The sequence below is a fragment of the Eschrichtius robustus genome, chromosome 6, assembly GCF_028021215.1.
Source record: "Eschrichtius robustus isolate mEscRob2 chromosome 6, mEscRob2.pri, whole genome shotgun sequence".
Lineage (NCBI taxonomy): Eukaryota > Metazoa > Chordata > Mammalia > Artiodactyla > Eschrichtiidae > Eschrichtius > Eschrichtius robustus.
The window spans coordinates 835,589-845,606 of NC_090829.1; the positions used below are offsets into that span (position 1 = coordinate 835,589).

The 10,018-nt window shown below is 35.3% G+C and overlaps 1 non-coding gene across 1 annotated transcript; it reads left to right on the plus strand.

Annotated features, from left to right (window-relative positions):
- The first annotated feature begins 9,418 nt into the window (after window positions 1–9,418).
- LOC137766863 (small nucleolar RNA SNORA43) lies at window positions 9,419–9,552 on the plus strand. Its single transcript, XR_011074396.1, has one exon. It is a non-coding gene; the product is annotated as a small nucleolar RNA SNORA43 (small nucleolar RNA).
- Window positions 9,553–10,018: the final 466 nt, after the last annotated feature.

Here is a 10,018-nt window from a genome sequence, read left to right on the forward strand (position 1 = left end):
GCCAGAAGGGAGTGGCAGGACATATTTAAAGTGATGAAGGAGAAAAACCTACAACCAAGATTACTCTACCCAGCAAGGATCTCATTCAGATTTGATGGAGAAATTAAAACCTTTACAGACAAGCAAAAGCTGAGAGAGTTCAGCACCACCAAACCAGCTTTACAACAAATGCTAAAGGAACTTCTCTAGGAAGGAAACACAAGAGAAGGAAAAGACCTACAATAACAAACCCAAAACAATTAAGAAAATGGTAATAGGAACATACATATTGATAATTACTTCAAATGTAAATGGATTAAATGCTCCAACCAAAGACATAGGCTGGCTGAATGGATACAAAAACATGACCTGTATATAGGCTATCTACAAGAGACCCACTTCAGACCTAGTGACACATACAGACTGAAAATGAGGGGATGGAAAAAGACATTCCATGCAAATGGAAATCAAAAGAAAGTTGGAGTAGCAATTCTCATATCAGACAAAATAGACTTTAAAACAAAGACTATTACAAGAGACACAGAAGGACATTACACAATGATCAAGGGATCAATCCAAGAAGAAGATCTAACAATTGTAAATATTTATGCACCCAACATAGGAGCACCTCAATACGTAAGGCAAATACTAACAGCCATAAAAGGGGAAATTGACAGTAACACAATCATAGTGGGACTTTAACACCCCACTTTCACCAATGGACAGATCATCCAAAATGAAAATAAATAAGGAAACACAAGCTTTAAATGATACATTAAACAAGATGGACTTAATTGATATTTATAGGATATTCCACCGCAAAACAACAGAATACACATTTTTCTCAAGTGCTCATGGAACATTCTCGAGGTTAGATCATATCTTGGGTCACAAATCAAGCCTTGGTAAATTTAAGAAAATTGAAATTGTATCAAGTATCTTTTCCGACCACAATGCTATGAGACTAGATATCAATTACAGGAAAAGATGTGTAAAAAATACAAACACATGGAGGCTAAACAATACACTACTTAATAACGAAGTGATCACTGAAGAAATCAAAGGAGAAATTAAAAAATACCTAGAAACAAATGACAATGGAGACACAACAACCCAAAACCTATGGGATGCTGCAAAAGCAGTTCTAAGAGGGAAGTTTATAGTAATACAATCCTACCTTAAGAAACAGGAAACATCTGAAATAAACAACCTAACCTTGCACCTAAAGCAATTAGAGAAAGAAGAACAAAAAACCCCAAAGTTAGCAGAAGAAAAGAAATCATAAAGATCAGATCAGAAATAAATGAAGAAGAAATGAAGGAAATGATAGCAAAGACCAATAAAAATAAAGCTGGTTCTTTGAGAAGATAAACAAAATTGATAAACCATTAGCCAGACTCATCAAGAAAAAAAGGGAGAAGACTCAAATCAATAGAATTAGAAATGAAAAAGGAGAAGTTACAACAGACACCGCAGAAATACAAACGATCATGAGAGATTACTACAAGCAACTCTATGCCAATAAAATGGACAACCTGGAAGAAATGGACAAATTCTTAGAAATGCACAACCTGCCGAGACTGAACCAGGAAGAAATAGAAAATTTGAACAGACCAATCACAAGCACTGAAATTGAAACTGTGATTTAAAATCTTCCAACAAACAAATGCCCAGGACCACATGGCTTCACAGGCGAATTCTATCAAACATTTAGAAAAGAGCTAACACCTATCCTTCTCAAACTCTTCCAAAATATTGCAGAAGGAGGAACACTCCCCAACTCATTTTGTGAGGCCACCATCACCCTGATACCAAAACCAGACAAAGAGGTCACAAAAAAAAGAAAACTACAGGCCAATATCACTGATGAACATAGATGCAAAAATCCTCAACAAAATACTGGCAAACAGAATCCAACAGCACATTAAAAGGATCATACACCATGATCAACTGGGTTTTATTCCAGGAATGCAAGGATTCTTCAATATATGCAAATCAATCAACGTGATACACCATATTAACAAATTGAAGGAGAAAAACCATATGATCATCTCAATAGATGCAGAGAAAGCTTTCGACAAAATTCAACACCCATTTATGATAAAAGCCCTGCAGAAAGTAGGCACAGAGGGAACTTTCCTCAACATAATAAAGGCCATATATGACAAACCCACAGCCAACATCGTTCTCAATAGTGAAAAACTGAAACCATTTCCACTAAGATCAGGAACAAGACAAGGTTGCCCACTCTCACCACTATTATTCAACATAGTTTTGGAAGTTTTAGCCACAGCAATCAGAGAAGAAAAAGAAAGAAAAGGAATCCAAATCGGAAAAGAAGAAGTAAAGCTGTCACTGTGTGCAGATGACATGATACTATACATAGAGAATCCTAAAGATGCTACCAGAAAACTACTAGAGCTAATCAATGAATTTGGTAAAGTAGCAGGATGTGAAATTAATGCACAGAAATCTCTTGCATTCCTATGCACTTATGATGAAAAATCTGAAAGTGAAATTAAGAAAACACTCCCATTTACAACTGCAACAAAAAGAATAAAATATCTAGGAATAAACCTACCTTAGGAGACAAAAGACCTGTATGCAGAAAATTATAAGACACTGAGGAAAGAAATTAAAGATGATACAAATAGATGGAGAGATATGCCATGTTCTTGGATTGGAAGAATCAATATTGTGAAAATGACTCTACTACCCAAAGCAATCTACAGATTCAATGCAATCCCTATCAAACTACCACTGGCATTTTTCACAGAACTACAACAAAAAATTTCACTATTTGTATGGAAACACAAAAGACCCCGAATACCCAAAGCAATCTTGAGAATGAAAAACGGAGCTGGAGGAATCAGGCTCCCTGACTTCTGACTACACTACAAAGCTACAGTAATCAAGACAGTATGGGACTGGCACAAAAACAGAAATATAGATCAATGGAACAGGATAGAAAGCCCAGAGATAAACCCACACACATATGGTCACCTTATCTTTGATAAAGGAGGCAAGCATATACAGTGGAGAAAAGACAGCCTCTTCAATAAGTGGTGCTGGGAAAACTGGACAGGTACATGTAAAAGTATGAAATTAGAACACTCCCTAACACCATACACAAAAATAAACTCAAAATGGATTAAAGACCTAAATGTAAGGTCAGACACTATCAAACTCTTAGAGGAAAACATAGGCAGAACACTCTATGACATAAATCACAGCAAGATCCTTTTTGACCCAGCTCCTAGAGAAATGGAAATAAAAACACAAATAAACAAATGGGACCTAATGAAACTTCAAAGCTTTTGCACAGCAAAGGAAACCATAAACTAGACCAACAGACAACCCTCAGAATGGGAGAAAATATTTGCAAGTGAAGCAACTGACAAAGGATCAATCTCTAAAATTTACAAGCAGCACATGCAGCTCAATAACAAAAAAACAAACAACCCAATCCAAAAATGGGCAGAAGACCTAAACAGACATTTCTCCAAAGAAGATATACAGATTGCCAACAAACACATGAAAGAATGCTCCACATCATTAATCATTAGAGAAATGCAAATCAAAACTACAATGAGATATCATCTCACACCGGTCAGAATGGCCATGATCATAAAATCTAGAAACAATAAATGCTGGAGAGGGTGTAGAGAAAAGGAACACTCTTGCACTGTTGGTGGGAATGTAAATTGATACAGCCACTATGGAGGAGAGTATGGAGGTTCCTTAAAAAACTGAAAATAGAACTACCATACGACCCAGCAATTCCACTACTGGGCATATACCCTGAGAAAAACCATAATTCAAAAAGAGTCATGTACCAAAATGTTCATTGCAGCTCTATTTACAATAGCCAGGACATGGAAGCAACCTAAGTGTCCATCATCGGATGAATGGATAAAGAAGAGGTGGCACATATATACAGTGGAATATTACTCAGCCATAAAGAGAAACGAAATTTAGTTATTTGTAGTGAGGTGAATAGAGTTAGAGTCTGTCATAAAGAATGAAGTAAGTCAGAAAGAGAAAAACAAATACAGTATGCTAACACACATATATGGAATCTAAGGGGAAAAAAAAAGGTCATGAAGAACCTAGTGGCAAGACGGGAATAAAGACACAGACCTACTAAAGAATGGACTTGAGGATATGGGGAGGGGGAAGGGTAAGCTGTGACAAAGTGAGAGAGTGGCATGGACATATATACACTACCAAACGTAAAATAGATAGCTAGTGGGAGGCAACCACATAGCACAGGGAGATCAGCTTGGTGCTTTGTGACCACCTAGAGAGGTGGGATAGGGAGGGTGGGAGGGAGGGAGATGCAAGAGGGAAGAGATATGGGAACATATGTGTATGTATAACTGATTCACTTTGTTATAAAGCAGAAACTAACACACCATTGTAAAGCAATTAGACTCCAATAAAGATGTTAAAAAATAATCTACAAATGACAAATGCAGGGGGGAGTGTGGAGAAAAGGGAACTCTCCTACATTGTTGGTGGCAATATAAATTACTGCAGCCACTATGGAAAACAGTATGGAGGTTTCTCAAAAACTAAAACTATGATCCAGCAATCTCACTCCTGGGCATATATCCAGACAGAACTATAATTCAAAAATATACACTCACCCCTACGTTCATATCAGCAATATTTATAATACCCAAGACATGGAAACAACCCAGAGATTAACATATTAAGTGAATTATGTCAGAAAGAGAAAGACAAATACCATACAATATCACTTATATGTGGAATCTAAAACATGACACAAATGAACATATCTATGAAACAGAAACAGCCTCACAGATAAAGAAAACTGACTTGTGTTTGCCAAGGAGGGGTGAGGAAAGGATTGGGAGTTTGGGAATAGCAGATGCAAACTATTATATATAGGATGGATAAACAACAAGGTCCTCCTGTATAGTAGAGAGAACTATAGTTAATATTCTGTGATAAATCATAATGGAAAATAACATGAAAAAGAATATGTACATTTAATTTTATATATATGCTTTATATATATATGTATCTCATTTTGCTGTACAGCCAAAATTAATGCAACATTGTAAATCAGGTATAATGCAAAAGAATTTTAAATGCAAAAAAATGCATGTTTTCCTTTTGTGTACAAAAGGTTCAATATATACCAATTATGTTACATTATGTTGTTTTTCAAAATAAAGAATTTTTGATATTTTGCATCAGCTTCATAATATAAATGCAGAAAACTTTTTTTCCCTAAAGTTCAGAAATAGCCATTTTGCTCATTTGATAAAGTATAAACCACTAACTTCATAAAAAACAGATACATGACTTCTTCCCTCCAAAGAAATATTTCTTCACCCTTGCAAGATTAATAGACTGTTACACCATGAATTAACTTTCTACAATAGAGACATGAGATTTGCATCCTGAAATCTCTCTCTTGCAAAAATGCCCAATTAGCATCCAAGCAAAACAGAAATGCTTTTTTACAGATCTCATACTCCTTGCAATTGTACTCAAGATACCATGTTTTTTTCCCCCATATATCCACTGTTTTTGTTGTTTAAGATTCTTTTCCCATATAGGGCATTACAGAGTATTGAGTAGAGTTCCCTGTGCTATAGGTCCTTATTAATTACCTATTTTATATATAGTAGTGTGTATATGTCAGTCCCAATCTCCCAATTTATCCCCCCCCCCTTATCCCCTGGTAACCATAAGTTTGTTTCCTACATCTGTGACTGTACCTTGTTTTGGAAATAAGTTCATTTGTACCCTTTTCTTCAGATTCCACATATAAGCAATATCATATGATATTTGTCTTCCCATGTCTGACTTACTTCATTCAGTATGACAATCTCTAGGTCCATCCATGTTGCTGCATATGGCATTGTCTTGTTTTTTTATGGCTGAGTAATATTCTATTGTATATATGTACCACATCTCCTTCATCCATTCCTCTGTTGATGGACATTTAGGTTACTTCCATGTCCTGGCTATTGTAAACAGTGCTACAATGAACATTGGGGTGCATGTATCTTTTCCAATTATGGTTTTCTCTGGGTATATGCCCAAGAGTGGGATTGCTGAGTCATATGGTAGTTCTATTTTCGTTTTTAAAGGAACCTCCATAATGTTCTCCATAGTTGCTGTACCAATTTATATTCCCATCAACAGTGTAGGAGGGTTCCCTTTTCTCCACCTCCCTCTCCAGCATTTACTGTTTGTAGATTTTTTGATGATGGCCACTCTCACCGGTGAGAGGTGATATCACATTGTAGTTTTGATTTCATTACTCTAATAAGTAGTGATGTTGAGCATCTTTTCATGTGCTTTTTGGCCATCTGTTTGTCTTCTTCAGAGAAATGTCTATTTAGGCATTCTGCCAAGTTTTTGATTGGGTAATATTTTTGATATTGAGCTGCATGATCTATTTGTATATTTTGGAGATTAATCCTTTGTCAGTTGCTTCATTTGCAAATATTTCCTCCCATTCTGAGGGTTGTCCTTCCGTCTTGTTTATGGTTTCCTTTGCTGTGCAAAAAATTTTAAGTTTAATAAGGTCCCATCTGCTTACTTTTGTTTTTACTTTCATTACTCTAAGAGGTGGATCAAAAAAAATCTTGCTGTGATTTATGTCAGACTGTTCTGCCTATGTTTTCCTCTAAGAGCTTTATAGTGTCTGGCCTTATGTTTAGGTCTTTAATCCATTTTGAGTTTATATTTGTGTATGGTGTTAGGAAGTGTTCTAATTTCATTCTTTTACATGTAGCTGTCCAGTTTTCTCAGCACCTCTTATCAAAGAGACTGTCTTTCCTCCATTGTATACTCTTGCCTCCATTGTCATAGATTAGGTGGCCATATGTATGTGGGCTTATCTCTGGGCTTTCTATCCTGTTTCATTGATCTATATTTCTGTTTTTGTACTAGTAGCATACTCTTTTGATGACTGTAGCTTTGTACTATATTCTGAAGTCAGGGAGCCTGATTCCTCTAGTTCCATTTTTCTTTCTCAAGATTGCTTTGGCTATTCGGGGTCTTTTGTGTTTCCATATAAATTGTAAAATTTTTTGTTCTAATTCTTTGAAAAATGTCATTGGTAGTTTGACAGAGATTGCATTGAATCTGTGTAGCTTGCTTGCTTTGTGTAGTATAGTCATTTTCACAATATTGATTCTTCCAATCCATGAACATGATATATCTTTCCATCTGTTTGGATCATCTTTGATTTCTTTCATCAGTATCTTATATAGTTTTCTGAGTACATGTCTTTTGCCTCCTTAGGTAGGTTTATTCCTAGGTATTTTATTCTTTTTGTTGCGATGGTAAATGGGATTGTTTCTTTAACTTCTCTTTCTGGTCTTTCATTGTTAGTGTATAGGAATGCAAGAGATTTCTGTGTATTAATTTCGTATCCTGCAACTTTACCAAATTCATTGATGAACTGTAGTAGTTTTCTGGTAGCATCTTTAGGATTTTCTATGTATAGTATCATGTCATCTGCAAACAGTGATAGTTTTACTTCTTTTCTGATTTGGATTTCTTTTTTCTTTTTCTTCTCTGATTGCCATGGTTAGGAGTTTCAAAACTATGTTGAATAATAGTGGCGAGAGTGGACATCCTTGTCTTGTTCCTGATCTTAAAGGAAATGCTTTCAATTTTTCACCATTGAGAACAATTTTTGCTGTGGGTTTGTCATATATGGCCTTTATTATATTGAGGTAGGTTCCCTATATGCCCACTTTCTGGAGAGTTTTTATCATAAATGGGTGTTGAATTTTGTCAAAACTTTTTCTAAATCTATTGAGATGATCATATGGTTTTTATTCTTCAGTTTGTTAATATGGTGTATCACATTGATTGATTTGCATATATTGAAAAAACCTTACATCCCTGGGATAAATCCCACTTGATCATGGTGTATGATCCTTTTAATGAGCTTTTGGATTCTGTTTTCTAGTGTTTTGTGGAGGATTTTTGCGTCTACGTTCATCAGAGATATTGACCTGTAATTTTCTTTTTGTTGTGGTATCTTTGTCTGATTTTGGTATCAGGGTGATGGTGGCCTCTTAGGATCAGCTTGGGAGTGTTCCTCCCTCTGCAATTTTTTGGAATAGTTTGAGAAGGATAGGTGTTATCTCTTCTCTAAATGTTTGATAGTTCCTGTGAAGCCATATGGTCCTGGACTTTTGTTTGTTAGAAGATTTTTAATCACAGTTTTAATTTCATTACTTGTGATAGGTCTGTTTATATTTTCTATTTCTTCCCAGTTCATTCTTGGAAGGGTGTACCTTTCTAAGAATTTGTCCATTTCTTCCAGGTTGTCCATTTTATTGAGATATAGTTGCTTGTAGTCTTTATAATCTTTTGTATTTCTGAGGTGTTGGCTGTAACTTCTTTTTCATTTCTAATCTGATTTATATGAGTTCTCTCCATTTTTTTCCTTGATGAGTCTGGCTAAAGGTTTATCAATTTTGTTTATCTTCTCAAAGAATGAGCTTTTAGTTTTATTGATCTTTGCTATTGTTTTCTTCATCTCTATTTCATTTATTTCTGATCTGATCTTTATGATTTCTTTCCTTTTACTAACTTTAGGTTTTGTTTGTTCTTCTTTCTCTAGTTGCTTTAGGTTTAAGGATATGTTGTTTATTTGAGATTTTTCTTGTTTCGTGAGGTAAGATTGTATTGCTATAAAATTCCCTTTTAGAACTGCTTTTGCTGCATCCCATGGGTTTTGGATTGTTGTGTTTTTGTTGTCATTTGTCTCTAGGTATTTTTTAAAATCCACTTGATTTCTTCAGTGATCCATTGATTATTTAGTAACATATTGTTTAGCTTCCATGTGTGTGTGTTTTTTACAGTTTTTTGTTCCTGTAATTGATTTCTAATCTCATAGCATTGTGGCCAGAAAAGGTGCTTGATATGATTTCAATTTTAAAAAATTTACCAAGGCTTGATTTGTGACCCAAGATGTGATCTATCCTGGAGAATATTTCATGTGCACTTGAGAAGAAAGTTTATTCTGTTGCTTTTGGATGAAATGTCCTATAAATATCAATTAAGTCTATCTGGTCTAATGTGTCATTTAAGGCTTGTGTTTCCTTATTAATTTTCTGTCTGGATGATCTGTCCACTGGTGTAAGTGGGGGTGTTAAAATCCCCTATTATTGTTGTAAAGCAATATGGAATTTTAAAATATTTCATTCAATATGAATAATAAATATATACCATATATCTGCAAAGAAAGCATTGTAAGACTAAATAAATACACATTATTTTAACAGTGTGAATTTGGGACAAATACACTTTATCCATTCACACGTACCTGGGTATATGGCTATTGTCTTATTTCCCTTCAAATCTAAGGATCCTTCTTTTGCTCCATGAAGGCGATCAGTTCCAGTGGGTAAAAGGGAGGGGATACTACCCTGCAGATGCCAGACCTTCTGGCCCCAGGAGTGCAGCTGCTCTGCTGCACCTGTGACATTGGGTCAGAGAGGAAGTAGCTATTTCTATGCTCAGTGCTCAGAGCAGTGTGTACTAAGAATGGTTTGTACCTGGACACAGCACAAAAAGAAAAAAAGTGACCAGTTGTGACTTAGTAACAACAAGACTTCTTCAACAGAAAAAGCAACATACGTTTTGCTGGAGGTTTTTCTATTTCCAGTCCAGTATTATGATCAGGTGATAAGAGAAGGAAAAGTAAAATAGTCTAGAATATGATTTCCCAAAATACTGTTTTTTGAAAGAACCTTTATTATAGTAGGCAATAGCAAAAAATCAGATCCTGGGATCTATGTTCAAGTAATGCTGAGTCAAAATTATGGGTGGAAATCTGATTTTAAAATGGAGGCAACACTATTTTATACAAATGATCCTATAGAATTACCACTAATCTAAAGTGAAGGATGGAGATTACCTCAAGTAAGAGAAAGATTAGAATTATGATGAATTATCACCAAGCCCTTCTATCTATACCCACAGACTCCCAAATTTTCCCAAAAAGTTTGGATCTGAAACTCTACTGTAGGAA